Here is a 14,769-nt window from a genome sequence, read left to right as displayed (position 1 = left end):
ATGTCTGATCAGTGACTTCCTTAGTTGGTTTTAATAATACCTTGTTCAACACCAAGGCTTCCCTGGTTTCTAGCATATTTCCCAACCCATGTGCTGGTGCCTCCGCTTCATTGGGTTGAACGACATATGCTCCCCACTGCCTAATTTGTTCATTTTCAGGGCATTCAAAGGACCTGTGTCCCCACTTGTGACACTTGTAACACTGATAGGCATTTCCTCTGCCTCTGTCATTACCTCTTCCTCGCTGGTATGGCCTTCCTCCTCTGGCATTACCTTCCCTTTCACTTTGTCCCGAAGTCTTCGAACTACTACCTTCTTCATTGCTATTGGCTATCCTACCTCTCCCAAAGGTCTGTCCTTGACCTCTACCAGAACCATGTCCTCTTCTAGCATTTTGTTCCCTAGCAATCTTTTCCTCCACCTTCAAATCACTCTGATAAGCTTCCCCCATGGTCTTAGGGGAGAGAATGCTAATTTCGTCCAGGATCTCCATCTGTAGACCATTTACAAACCTCGCTGTTTTCACAGGGGTATATTCTACATAACTAGCTCTCAGGTTAATTTTGTAAAATTCTTCAGTATATTCCTTCACAGTCATCATTCTCTGCTTCAGGTTCTGTACTTGTCTATAAAGGGAAATTTGATAATCCTTAGGCAGAAACATGATCTTTATTCTAGCAACCATCCTGTCCCATTTTTTAATTAATGGTTTGTTTAATCTCCTCCTTTCTACCTACACACTGTCCCACCACAATGTTGCATGTCCCTTCAATTTGGTGACAACAAACCTAACCCTCTTGTCTTCACTGATTTCTTCATACTCAAAATATTTATCTAATTCACTTATCTAGTCTAACAAGGCCCCTGTGGATAAATTGTCATCATAATTTGAGAGCTTCGGTTTTGGCTTGCTGCTAGCCAACAAAAATGACCTCAATAGCTTAATTTCTGGTCCTTCATCATCTGACACATCTGTCATGGCTACGTTTTCCTCCTCATTATCATCCCCACTTTCTGGATCTCTACGCCTCCCTGATTTCACCACTGCCAAAAGTGCAATTAAATTTCTAATCTCTTCTCTTAACCCTTCATCTGCTGCTCCTCTGACGACTCTTCCTTGACCCCTTCATACTACCTCCATCTTTAGTGAGAGAAAGGCACAACTTGCTCTGATACCAAAATGACGCAAGGCTACTTGGAACAGGGTTACCTGTGTCTATTAGTCTTCAAACATTTATGGTTAAGGCCCCTTTAAATAAACCATGGCGGGATGAATTCATTACAGTAGCCCCATTTTATAAACCCTCATAAACCTTCCACTAACCCTTATGCCACCTATATAATTAGTTCCCGCATTATCTTATGAAAAGGTTGGACTTTGACATAAAAACATGTATCAACGATTTGTCTCATTATAAACCCTCTATAAGGAAAATACACATAAAACAGATCTTTTATGCCTTCTTCTACCTACTTCATGGCTCTTGCACAACTCTTGAGGCTCCTTTATCACTAATCACAATCGCCATCTCTCGCGGGTTCCTTTAACACATGCCTCTATCACATCCGATATGCAATAATGCAATAACGGATTTCAAATCCCATTAAACAGCACCTATATATATATCAGGTCCACCTTATTGCTTGCATCAATACTCCTTCACTGATAAACACCATTAAATGTTGTGATGTGATCACTCCGATGATCGTGTCGACATTCGCTGATTAAATCCCCATTGTTGATCTTCCCCACAGATCCAACGATCTTCGCTCTTTCACTTGATTGCAATCAACGATTGCATGAGGTGGGGTTATTCATGCCCTTTTGTGTTCCTCTGATGTGATAGTTAAAAATCTGCTCATTCTTCGCATTTAGATCTCAAACGTTGATCTATTAGATCCAACGGTCCCTGAGCATCACTTACTCAATCTTTCGCCCCTCTATAATTTGGGTCTTATAACACTTCCCCAATTTTTCTCTACGGTTTTAGGTTCCTCAATGGTTCTGGCCCTCCGCTATTCTACCGTGCAACTCTTCTCTCTTGAGCTTAAACTCGATGATTCTTTAATCACGAACGCTTCAAACATTTCTTTGGTTCTTCCTTCAAATGGATTCAATGACCCATCATGATCCTCTGCCTCATTTCCATTCTTTCCTCTCTGTGTATTCTCTCACCTCTTTGTGTTCGCCGAATTTTCCTGTACACACACACACACACACATTGTATAGAGACATTGACTCACATTAAATTCAACATTCAATCACTTAAAACACACATTTATACTGATTCAAATTAATCTCTGCATATAACAAATAAAAAAAGGATTACATATTGATAATCTATCTCTCTCTGGCCTACTCTTCTAATATCAGTGGCCTCTTTTACACTATGCCCGTAGACTTACAAACACATTCTAATCTGACTAAAAGAAAAAGAAGAACCCCTCACTCTTTCTCATTTCTTTTCTATACATTGTTAGCAGTTTCATTTACAGTTGAGGAACTGTTCCTCAGTTATTTTTTGGTTGCTCAACAGTTTCCTCAAACAGTTCTTAACTAATCCTAACTTAATTTGTTTGCGTAATTTAAGAACTAACAGTGGCTGAGTCCACCTTAATTTTAAATGAAACAAAATAAAATGGAAACAAAAATATTTCCCAGTTGTCGCCTCGTCATTTGGATGCTCCTGCATCAAGTAATCTTTCTTTGTCATCAATTTTGATAAGGATTTTAGAATACAATTATTTTCCAAATAAATAAATATCAGGAAAATTAATCCTATATCATTCAATGCATTCATGCCTATATCAATTCACCATTCAATGTGTTCATGTTTATATCAATTTGATAAAATCTTTGCTAGCATTCTTTTAAAACTTACATTCAACTTATATCAAAAAAGGCAGCAAAATAGTTTTGTGTTAGATTTAGCTTTTATTACATCCAAATATCTTCAAATGTAATTGCAGCTTGGTCCAAAAATGGTTTATGAAGCAGTTGAAATTTAGATTGTTGCACAAGGCAGGTTTAATGACAGCTTATATTGATACATCAAAAACCCTAGGGAACTTTTGAAACAAAAGTGCATACATTATTACTATAGAGAATGGTATATTGAAAACTGGTCACAGGTCATAGGCATCATCATTACCTATGTATTAGCACTACAGAGAACTGTATAATGAAAACAAGTCTCAAGAATCATTGTTACCAACCTTGTCACAAGCTCCAAGAAGTTTTGACAATGCATATTTTGATTTCATCAAAGTACTCACACAATTATTCAGATTCTTTTGCTTCTTGAAAATGACTGGAATTTCTTCAATCAGCCCTTGTCCAGCCACTTCTATCACAATCTAAGCGACAATTTCATCTTTAATGAACTTCAGAGAAATGAACTCCAGTGAAAAGAAATGTGACAACCAATATCGTCCTCACCACGTTCCAATAAGAAGTGTCACTTTTCTTTAACACTTCATTCAATTTAATTTTTCTGATACCTTCGATATTAATGGAAGATAATTTTTTCCTACAACAACATAGAATTCTTTCTTCTTTTCTTGCAGTGTTGATAGTGTTGCCGAGTATTTGGTACTCATTTTGAGAACTATACTCTTCTCTGTCTCTATCATCTCTTCAACATACTTCACGCATTCAGATTTCTGCCAATTAAATCTTGAATAGCCGCCCTCGATACTGACTACAACTTTAGATAGCTTTTCGTTTGAAGATAAATCACAGTACATGTGACTTTGTCTAGACATCTATGGCTAAGTATCTGCATAACTCTGAAACGGAAATAATGCGATTTTTCAATAAAGTAACAAAGGGGCAGCATGAGACAAAAAGTTCGGAAGAGTGATTCTCTTTGCCTATTCAAATAAATATATTTCCTCTTTTAGAAAGGTTAGAAAAGGCATTCGTGATACTTCTCTCTATTTCATAAGGTCACAGAAAAAAATTTAAACATCCTGCTCAAACAAGCAATGCAATGCATGTTGGAATCATGCTTGAAACTCTCAAAGTTGCTGGAAATATTAATCCCAACCACAGTGTTAAACTAGAGTGTCACTGGTGATAAAATATGGGAATCCAAATAGTTTTATTAATCAAATGCAATTATATATATACAAGAATTGATGTCTCAAGATAGGTACGCTATCTTGGACACACAATCTGTTGTTTGAGAGATTATCTCAACCACACACCAATCTAGGAAATAGATCCTAACTACTAGGAACAGATTCCTTTACTTAGTAAGAATCACAATTGAGACAAGTAGGAATTATATATTCCAACACTCCCCTTAATGAGTACCTGTCTCCATATCAATATGTAAAATCTAGTTGTGGTCAAATATAACAAAAAGAATTTGTTGATGTCCGTATACAGGAGAAACCATCCACCAGAATGCATGGGTACTAACTATTGCAAACTCCAGTCTTGTAGGATACCCTTTGCGTACATGGTTCTTTCAACTCTTATAACTACACACATGTACCTGTACCTGTAAATCCCCCTCCAATATCATCACGGGTTTTATCGGATTACCCGTAACCATGCTCTGGGTTTTATCGGATCACCCTCAACCATGCCACCAAGGGCTCTCAGCCACCAAGGCTATTCACAGCCACCAAGGCTCAACACAGCCATGAAGGCTCAACTTAGCCACAAAGGCACTCCAGCCATTAAGGCTCACCAAAGACTGGACTCGACCAGGCTAAGGGTTTTCTCGGCAAACCCTAAACCATGCCAATAGGAAACATGAATCTCTATCCCACTTCACTGTTACACATGGTTTCTGTCTTACCACAAACCAACAATGCAAATACAAAGTGGTTTTAAGATTACCACGAATTGTATGGGGGTATACATGCCTTACAAGGCTTACAACACAACTCCAACTTTTAGAGTTACCAGGTACATACATTACAAAGACCACTAAAAAACACCATAGACTTGCTTACTAATAAAATGTATGTGATACACTAATACATCATGTTCAAGAGTCTATTCCACACACTCACACAAACTTTCAACTCGTTGTCCATCATCATTTAATTTCCTGTGTGGTTGTTGCTCAAAATCAATATTTGTTGCACTTCAACCTCATTATCCACCATGGAGTGTCTTTGCATCTTCTTTCTTTTTCTGGTTCAAATGTTGTCTTGGATTCACCTGCATGATTTTTTAGAGTCTCTAATTCTAACAAAACCACTCCATTGAGTTAGTGAAACTCAATGTAAATACTTCTAATTCCAAAACATTTATAAATACCACTTCTTTGGAGTTTCTAAAAATGCAGTCATAATCATTTTAATAAATTACATTTCTACATTGAGTTGATCAAGCTCAACGTATTTATCTTACGAAACTCCAAATAAATTCAAAAAAGTTACTTTTCATTTTACCTTGACTTGAATGGGCATTGCAACAGTTTAGGGAACACATAAAAAATGGTGAACTGCATGCTATCTGCTAGCTTATTGCTACAGAGAAGCACTATTAGTGTGGGAAAAATGGAGCTAGTTCTGCCCTAGATCACATGCTATATGGAAATTCGGTTGTTGAACATTTCTGAAAACCAATGACAAACTTACTGATCCTCTAAAAGTGAAAGCGAGGCAAACAAAAAAAATCTGATTGCTTTCCATAGACATGAAGTTATTATGACCGGGCATAACATATTTGGAACCTCCTCCAATGTGGAAAGCAATTTTTGGCAGTCGGGGAGTAGCAGGCTTAGAATTCACGCCCTCATCCAACACAACTCTAGAAAATGCTCATTTCTTCTTTCTCATGTTTACTGGTATCTAAAATTACTTCAGCCTTGCATATGAGCTCTTCACCCATCGGTAGAATGATAGACACCCTGTCTTCTTGTTTATAACTCTGAGAGTTATAGCGGCAATGCAAATCAGCGCCCTCATCGACACGCTGACCATCCACATTGACATGAGCCCCAGAATTCCTATAAATCTGCAGTGGATTTCATTTTCGTTGTTCCAAAATGACGAGCCAAGGCATTCACCCTCTACAGGAATGCAACTCACTTCGTATTCCCATGCTACCTCGTCGGCGAGAGATGCGCCCTCCTGAACAGATGCAAATTCAATATCCATGGATCTCAGAATTCCTCTTAAACTATGCAACTTCCAGTGCTTCTTCTTCCCTCTTTCACGACGTTATTTAGCCCGAAATAAAATTCCACTGCAAGTCTGTGCAGAATATGACTGCGCCTCCTCCACACAAGCGGCACACGAGCTCTCACCGAAGCTCCAAACCCTAGCCGCGTGAGGACACTTATTGGAGAAGGCGGTCGATTTGAGTTTTGTGTACATCCTCTGATCTCTTATGGCCCTCCAAACACACCCTACTAACCCATAATTTTCAGTTGTGGCTAGTGCAAGCAATGGCAAAGGTAAACCTGAGCATCGGGAGGACAACAACCACCACCTATAATTGAAAAAAGAAAAAAACTAATCGAGCCATCCAAATCCAACCCGTTGGCCCAGTCTTGGAAGAAGTCGCGAATCGTCGGATCTAGATCACACAACAGAATCGTAAGCCTAGGTTCTCCAGGTCACAACCAAGCTCGCCTACAGAGATCCGTTGTCATGGCTATGATTAAATTAAGATGGACAAAAAAAAATAAAATAAAGAAAGACAAATACATTCTTTTATTTCCTCAGCCCAGGACGGGCCAAGCTCATGAGGGCCCAACCCTCAGGGCTCTGATACCATGATAAAATATGAGAATACAGATAGTTTTATTAATCAAATGCAATTAGATATACACAAAAAGTGTTGTTGTTATAGACATTTTTGTGCCTTGCATCACTGAGCATGAAATGTCAATAATTAAGGGATCCAAAGTCCCTAAACATGTTGTTCCTACCCCTAGAGGAACAAGGCCAGCAAACCACAGCAGTTTACAAAAGTTCTCCACCTGAAAACACTCAAAAACAAGGCAATTCTGGATCATGTCAACTGCTCCACTGAGCATCTGCGATGAATGTCAACTGCTCCACTATCTACCTACGTTGAATGTCAACTGCAAAGAAGGCTACCTGCGTTGAACGTAACTGGACAAGTGGCAGACTCATTTCTCAAGGTGTCAATGCCCAACAAGCTTCCAAAATGACACTTGGATCAGGGAATTCGACTGGTGATGAGTAAGAGGTTCCAAATCTCCAAGTGGAAGCAAGAACCTCCAAGTGGACTCAAGAACTGAAGTGGGAGAGGACACTAGTCAGCTTCATGCCAGCCTCAAGCTGACTCATCCTTTCTCCAAAACTCCTATATATAGATCTCTCTCATGAGGTCTAGGGAGGCTGGATTGTGAATGTAAAGAATTGATGTTGGTTTGTGGTTGGATCATTGGGTGTTTATGCTTTGAAAGGGGCTGAAGAAGGAATTCCATTCTGCTGGGAAGGAGATGCTGGGTTGGAACCCTATGGGTTGTATCTCTTACTGAACCTTGTTTATCAATCAATAAAGCTTCTTGGTTCTTTCCTATATGCTGGTGTTTATTGTATGATTTGCATTAGTGTATTTGATTTACTTCTAATCCTGAATCATTTATGAATATGTATATTCGCCTTTGTGTTGTGTCCTTCTCTTGTTGCATGTAGCTGTTCTCTTGTCACAGGTAGTTGTTCTCTTGTGATCTCGTGGGAGCAAAAGCAAGGAGGCAAGTAGCTGTGGACACCCAAAGAGGAGAGGATCTAGATCGAGGGACAACCGAAAGATAACGGTAAGTCTACCAATCTCCTCTCTTTCATATTTCATAAAGGAAGAAACCGAAGTAGCTGCATTCGTTTGTTGCTAAGGCACTATCACGCCTTAGGTGGATAGGATCGTCCTGCATAGGCATTTTTCCCCACAACAAATTGGCGACTCCGCTGGGGAAGAACTTTGTTTTAGTCATTTTGTTTGAGTTTGCATCATTGTTTACTTCATAGACTCAACGGCAACAATCGAACTGCTTCGCAAAGTAGAATGTTGCTGCTTTGATCCTTCATTGGGTTTTTGTCTATGATCTCAACAATGGACTCACAAATGACTTGATGATCCTTTGTGATAGTCTTTAGTACCCTCTCAAAGCATCCCTCTGTTTATACCTTGCTTGTGTTTCTGATTTGGCCTGAAACAGTTGATTTTTGAGCATTTTATGACCCGGAAACCAAGAGAAACGAGAGTTTCTCCTTTCAGCGCAGACACTATGAAGGAAGTCTGCATTTCAACGCAAGTCCCGTGAAGGCTACCTGCGCTGAATGTCAAACTGACAGTGTTGTACCTGTGCTGAACCAGTGTGGCCTTGTGCAGCTGGGGTTCCTTGCTGTCTTTTGCCCTGTTTTGATCTCTGTTTTTGCAGCCTTTAACCAGCATAGGTACCACCTCTGAAAACCCCTTTTCTTTGCTTGTATTCTGCCTCATTTTTGTACAAAAAGACTGTAAGTGTTTTTATGTGTTTGTGGTGTCATTTACAGTTTTCCTTTGCATGAGCGAAATAGTCATCCTGTAGCCTTGATTCAGATCTGATTGAGTGATTGTGATCTTAGGAGAGAGTTCATTGGCTGTTTGCAGTTTGATTATCATTTTCTTTTGCTTATTGGTTTGAATTTGTCACTTTTAAGTGTCGAAACGAGTTTTTCTTTCGAAAAGTCGCAAAGTGATTGTAATCTCTTCTACCCTTGCTGATTTTGGAAAAAGAAAACTTGTTTATTTTCAGTCATTTAAAAGCAAATTCGAAGTTGTACAAAAAGCTTTCTTTGTAGGCATTTATACTAAGAAAGTGAAAACAAACACCTGCATTGTGCATTTGCATTTTGATAAGTTTGCATGTTGGATTTAGGAAGAGTGCATTAGAGTGTGCTGATTGCTCTTTGAGAAAAGATAGTCGCTCTCTTTTCCCTTAGTAGCTAGGATTTTCAAAGTTGAAAGATTATAAAACTTGCTTATCATCTTAGACTGCATTTAGGAATTTGTACCAATACATCTCGTGGTGATCCTGAAAGACAAAATTTAAAAAGATCAACTTAAAATATATTGAATGAACCTAACAACGCTTTGCAACATAACACTCATCATAGAGGCCTAGGTAGAGACGTGTTCCGGCGTCGTTAAACGTAGTGACTGTCGATCTCTAAGAAGGTGGGTGATTCCTCCTGAGGGACGATAGCACTAATACGGACTTGTGCTCCCACGTACTGTCACGTATATATTGGGAGACCCCTATAGGCATATATCCTTTATCCTTAGGAAGCCGTGTCGGCCACCCTACTGATCGCAATGCAGTGAACACAGCATTCACGAAGATCGACCACCCGTACCGTAAAACGTATTCTGTGGTTTTGCGAAAAGTTTGGCACACCCTCTGCCTAGATCTCCAGAGCAGTTTCTTTTGGCCTTTTTCAGACTCTATAACAGAAAAAGTCCAACCGAGCATTTGTCACTTCGGGCTCGTTAAAACATCGAAGGAGACTAGAGTCATCTTTAGCTTTTTCTCGACTCTTTAAAACTGAAAAAGCAAGTTGTGTCTAAAAGCGTCTAATAAAATTCATTCAATTCGGAAACATAATTCCCCCTTTTGTATTTTAGTTGATCGAGTAATCCGCAACCATGGAAGAAAGTCAATTAAAACCCCATCGTTCGCGGAGGCTTGCGAGTCAACCGTCTTTGTCTCCGGAATCGAAAGTAGTACGGACAAAGCGAACTCGCTTAACCGGTTCAAAATCTCCCATCAAAGTTAGAACAACCGTTCCAACAACATCTGAGATTCCGGTTACTCCAAGCATTTCTGGAAACCCTGCCTCTATTGAAGAAGTTCAACAGCCACAGAGGGATGGTAGCACCGATCCTGGTCTGAGAACAAGTACTTGCATTACTGAACCAGTTCCATCTGTAACTGGTCCAGAGAGTATTGTTCCTCAAACAACTGTTGCTGTCGAAACAACCCCTTCTTCGGCACCAGAAATATTTTACGGACCTGACGGTCTTCCTCTTCCACCTGGTTTGATTGCGATAGAGGAAATTGTAGAGGACCCGCAAGCAAGTACTCCAACTCATTTTGGAGTAGGTGTCACTCTTTTTCCTTCTGCATCAGAAGTTTGTCCATCACCAGTGGAGGTTCCTGTAGAATCGCTAGGCAGTTTATTGGATAGACTTAAAATGTCTGAGCAACCATCGACATCTAGGACTGTGTTGAACGACACAGCGACGGCAGAACTCCCTATCGCCACTCCGACGATGTTTTCCGGCATACCATCTGTCCCAACTAGCTCTCAACAACTAGAAGGAGTCCACCCAGGGACTATTTCGATAGTGTGGTCTGTTCCAGTTTGTTCTTCCGGAATAACACCCGGTAATTCTTATGTTGAAACTAGACAAATTGATCCCTATGGAGGTCAATTTGGGCCATCCAGTACCCAAGGGCCAACCATACCCTTGTGTTCCGGGTTGCTACCGTATGGGGGGCAATATGCCCTTTCATTACCCCCTCCGGGAGGATACCCATATGGCAGTTCTCAACTGTATTCAGGTTTTACTGGAGTTACGACAAGTGGTTGGGTACCTATGTTACCCCAACAGCCAAGAGTTGTGTATTCTATGCAACAATGTGTACCTATGTCCAGCATCCCGATGACGCCAGCTATTGTAACAGTGTCGCAAGTTCAAACGATGCCTGTTGTGTGTCAACCTCAGGTTGTAATGCAGCAGCCCCTTGACCCTGTGACACAACCACAATCGCCAACTGCCGGGATGACACAGGTCCAAACGGGTACAATTACCCCACATCTTGGTCCGTCGGTTAGTATAGCACAGCAGAACATGGCTTCACAGCCGTGGATGGTGCAATACCAACAACCACAATTCCAGCAGGTGTACCAAGGATCTGAGCAACAGATCTTTGCGAATAGTGGACAACCGTATATTCAAAACGGTTTAAATCAACCGCTTTACAATGGTCAAGTCCACCAGCCATATCAGTCATACCAACATCAATTGCATTATGCTGGTATGCAAAGGCCTACTGCTCAGGCGATTCCATCGTATCCTGGGTATGCCTCGCCAAACCTGAATCAACAGTTACCATTCGTGGCAACTTTAGAATTACCAGATTTACACCGATTGACGAACGATCCAATTGCTTATGCCCATTGGTCGCCAGCGATTCCTCACAAGCTTCCATCGGACATTCCTAAATTCAATGGAAATCCTGGCGAAGACCCGTCGAATCATGTGATGACTTTTCATCTGTGGTGTTCGTCGAACACCTTGAACGACGATTCGATAAGGCTTCGCCTTTTTCAGAGGACATTGACAGGTCCAGTGGCTAAATGGTATATTGAATTACCTAGAGCCTCTTTCGACAATTTCAGTTCCCTAGCCACGACTTTCTTAACCCATTTTCAGTTACCGATAAGGTATGAAACTGGAACAGAAATCTTAACCAATTTCAAGCAGACAACAGCCACACATATATCCGATCATATACATGAGTGGCGTCGTCGTCGCAGAATGGTAAAGACTTATGTTCCAGATCAGCTATTAGCTGAGTGGTTTATAAAGTCGCTTCTTCCTGCTATAACAGAAGATGTGGCCAAAGGGGGGGTCGTAACAGAGGAGCAGGTTATTGCTCGTGCCCAGTATTTAGACTTAGTATATACTCAGTATGGCACACTCTATGACAAGATACCTGACGCCCCCAGACCGGAATTTTCAATCCCTCCTCCTCTTGGATCAAATAGTGACTCTCATGCCGGCGATGGTGTGATTGGCAGTGCAAACGCAAAGTCGACAAGGGATTCGTCTAAGAAATCCCATAAGACTTCGAATCAAAATGCAAATCAAGAAATTCTTGCTTCGGAAATAAATGCCATATCAGCAGATAAAGGCAAAAATTTCAATCAACCAGGAAGCAAGAAGAAGAAAAACAAAGGGAAGAAGAAGAAACAGGGTGAGTCATCCCCTCAAAAAACTCCTTCAAACCCTCCTGGAAATAGGAAATTTCCTTGTCAAATATGCGATGAGGAGGATCATCGGACAACAGATTGTCTGTTAAGAGCTGAACTAAAGAGATTCTTTAAGAGTTCTAAAACCTCAGCTGTGTTGACTGATCCATTTCCTAATCCAGGTCAAAATATGGTTGATAGTGGAAATGCTTCCCCATCGCAAGTGCTAATGGTATCGATCTCTAAGCAACAAAATGATGCTTTGATTTCGACAAGGAGTAAAGATTACGGGAATCCACCGGTGTCGAACGACAAAGGTAAAGATCAACCTAGTAGTTCGACAACAACTTCGGCAGAAGTTGTACCCCCCATCACTCATGAGTTAACAATAAAACCGCCAAAGGGAGTAGTACACAAGTCGACATTTAATCCTCGCTCCAGGGCGGCGCAGCATTATAACATAGTGGAAGATTTGGCCCAATCGCCATCTGCTATGTCGACTCTTGAGGTACTACCAAATTGCCCATCCCAAAGGCAGGCATTGTTATCGGCTATTGGTGGAGTGGATCCTAAAGATTCCAATCTTGTATCCTTTGATCACAAAGGATATGATCCTCAGTTACCAGCTCAACTAGCTTTCCTTATTCAAGTGAAAGCACTCAACAAAACTGTTCACGGAACAATTATTGATGAGGGAGCATCTACATGTATCATGTCGATGAGTTGCTGGAAAACTCTCGGATCTCCAACCTTGTCGCGATCTTCGACGACACTAAAAGCATTCGACGGAAGGACGTACACCCCGTACGACATCCTAAATAACTTGAAGGTTGAACTAGGAGGAAAAGCAGTGGAAGTTGATGTTGAAGTCATTGATGGCAATCTTGACTATAACATCCTACTGGGAAGACCATGGATATATGCCATGGCAGCTGTAGTGTCGACTTATTTTAGGAAGATCGCATTTCCATTTGAAGGAGGGATTACGGTCGTCGACCAACAGAACTTCCTCCCTAATGGTTCACAAGTTACAGGAAGCATTCCCATGATCCATGGGAGCGACCATTCAATCCAAGATATCGGAGTAGGCCTCCTAAAAGACCCTGCCTTAATGGGTACTTTTGCCCTACCACCTCTGAGTAATCTGGCGGAAGTGGCCACGGTGGAATATGAAACCTTCTATGTCTAATGGATTTTGACGCCAAGGACGGTTCTTATCTTGTGTCAACCTCAGTAAAAAAAAATGAAACAAATCCCCTTTCTCAAAGGTAAACCTTCATTCCAACCACTGAGTTGAATGCAATGAAGCTTGGGGGGCATGCACCTCAATTTGATATTATTATGCTGGGGGCATGCAAACTTATAATCGAGCAGTTTTACCGCGGAATTTATGCTCGTTAAAAAATATAAAAGCGAGATCCGAGCAGTTTTAGCAGCATAGTTCATGCTCGTTAAAAAATAAACATAAGCTTTGAGCATTTTTAGCGGTGTATTCAAGCTCATTAAAAAATAAACCCATCCCGGTAAATAACCATTGAAGTATGTAACCTGATCAACCATAAAAGCCTTGGTCGTGTTTGTGTACGGTCACCTCCACTTTTCATTTGGTCGATCGTTTACCTCCATATGATTGTTTACCCATTTTGAGGAACAACTGCGAAGAGTGATTTCACCTAGCCATCCTTGTGACACTGCTGTGATTGGAAAGTTCCAACCTGTACCTGGAATCAGCTGCTATCCCTGTTCATCACTCGTTCCTCAAGAGACGAGTCTTCTTTAAGCTCTTTTCAACTGACTCGTAAAATATGAAAAGATTGCCGAGTTTTGGCCTTCCAGCTCGTTAAACGATCGGAAGAGCTATCCCTCCTCTAGATTTTAATCTTTTTGGACCTGAGGGATTATTGCACAAAAAGATCGAGCGCTTGTTTTGTTCGGCTCGTTAAAACTATCGAAAACTCATCCCTTCTGTATTGTTTTATACTTTTTCGGACTTAAGGGATTAGATGATGGAAAAGGAATTTTGGAGTTAACTTTATGTACCTTTTCAGACTCTCTAAAAATGAAAAAGGGCCAAGTTTTCCTTGTCGTTAGACTCGTTAAAATCACTAAATAGTGACAAACTTGTCTTTAGATGAGAACGAGTTTCACTATCGCTAGGCTCGTTAAAACATAACGATGGGCTTGCCCGAAGGGCAGGTTATAGAACAAGCATATGTTATCCTCCTCAAGCTTGACAAAAATAAAGAGGTACTGGTCAGCAATGACTGGGGAAAAATTTGGAAAAAATCGAGAAGTCTTTGATGGTAGCAGGTCGCTCTTGAACATGACACTTTTCCTCCGTACCATATCGGGTTGGGTTGTTTCATTCACCGGTCACATCACCATGGTCTTTGCCACACCATCCATACTTGGGGTAATGCTACCAATCCATCGCATCAGTGTCGCCATATGTTCAAGAGAAGTCGTTCCGAAAGAGTCAACCAGGTCCCATCCACTGCCATACATTATCATTCATACATTCATGACCGCCACCCTGAATCATATGTCACAAATTGTTTTCACCTCCACTAAAATCATTAGCTCCGTTCCGTGTCACTGATGTGGGATTCATTAAGGCCCTCCTTTGACGGATCGCTTCTTGTTGACATCAGCTCATTATCCAGGATGTTGATCTAGGAACAACCCCTTCAGTACTTTGAAGCTTGCATGCCTCAATGGCAAGTTTCTCACTTCTGGTGACAGGTATACATCAATGACCTGCGACCAGAAGATTTTGCGTGGTGTTCGATGCCAAGTCCTTTATTCACACCA

The 14,769-nt window shown here is 40.9% G+C and overlaps 1 pseudogene; it reads right to left on the bottom strand.

Moving 5' to 3' along the window:
• Positions 1 to 847: 847 nt before the first annotated feature.
• LOC149211597 (dynamin-related protein 4C-like) overlaps positions 848 to 14,769 on the bottom strand; it is a 32,662-nt pseudogene continuing 18,740 nt past the window's right edge.

This window comes from Pinus tabuliformis, chromosome 1_1 (assembly GCF_031772625.1).
Source record: "Pinus tabuliformis cultivar Carrire ecotype Pingquan chromosome 1_1, CPIR1, whole genome shotgun sequence".
Classification (NCBI taxonomy): domain Eukaryota; kingdom Viridiplantae; phylum Streptophyta; class Pinopsida; order Pinales; family Pinaceae; genus Pinus; species Pinus tabuliformis.
The sequence above is the reverse complement of the archived record's forward strand: the minus strand, read 5'-3'. Positions and strand labels throughout refer to the sequence as shown.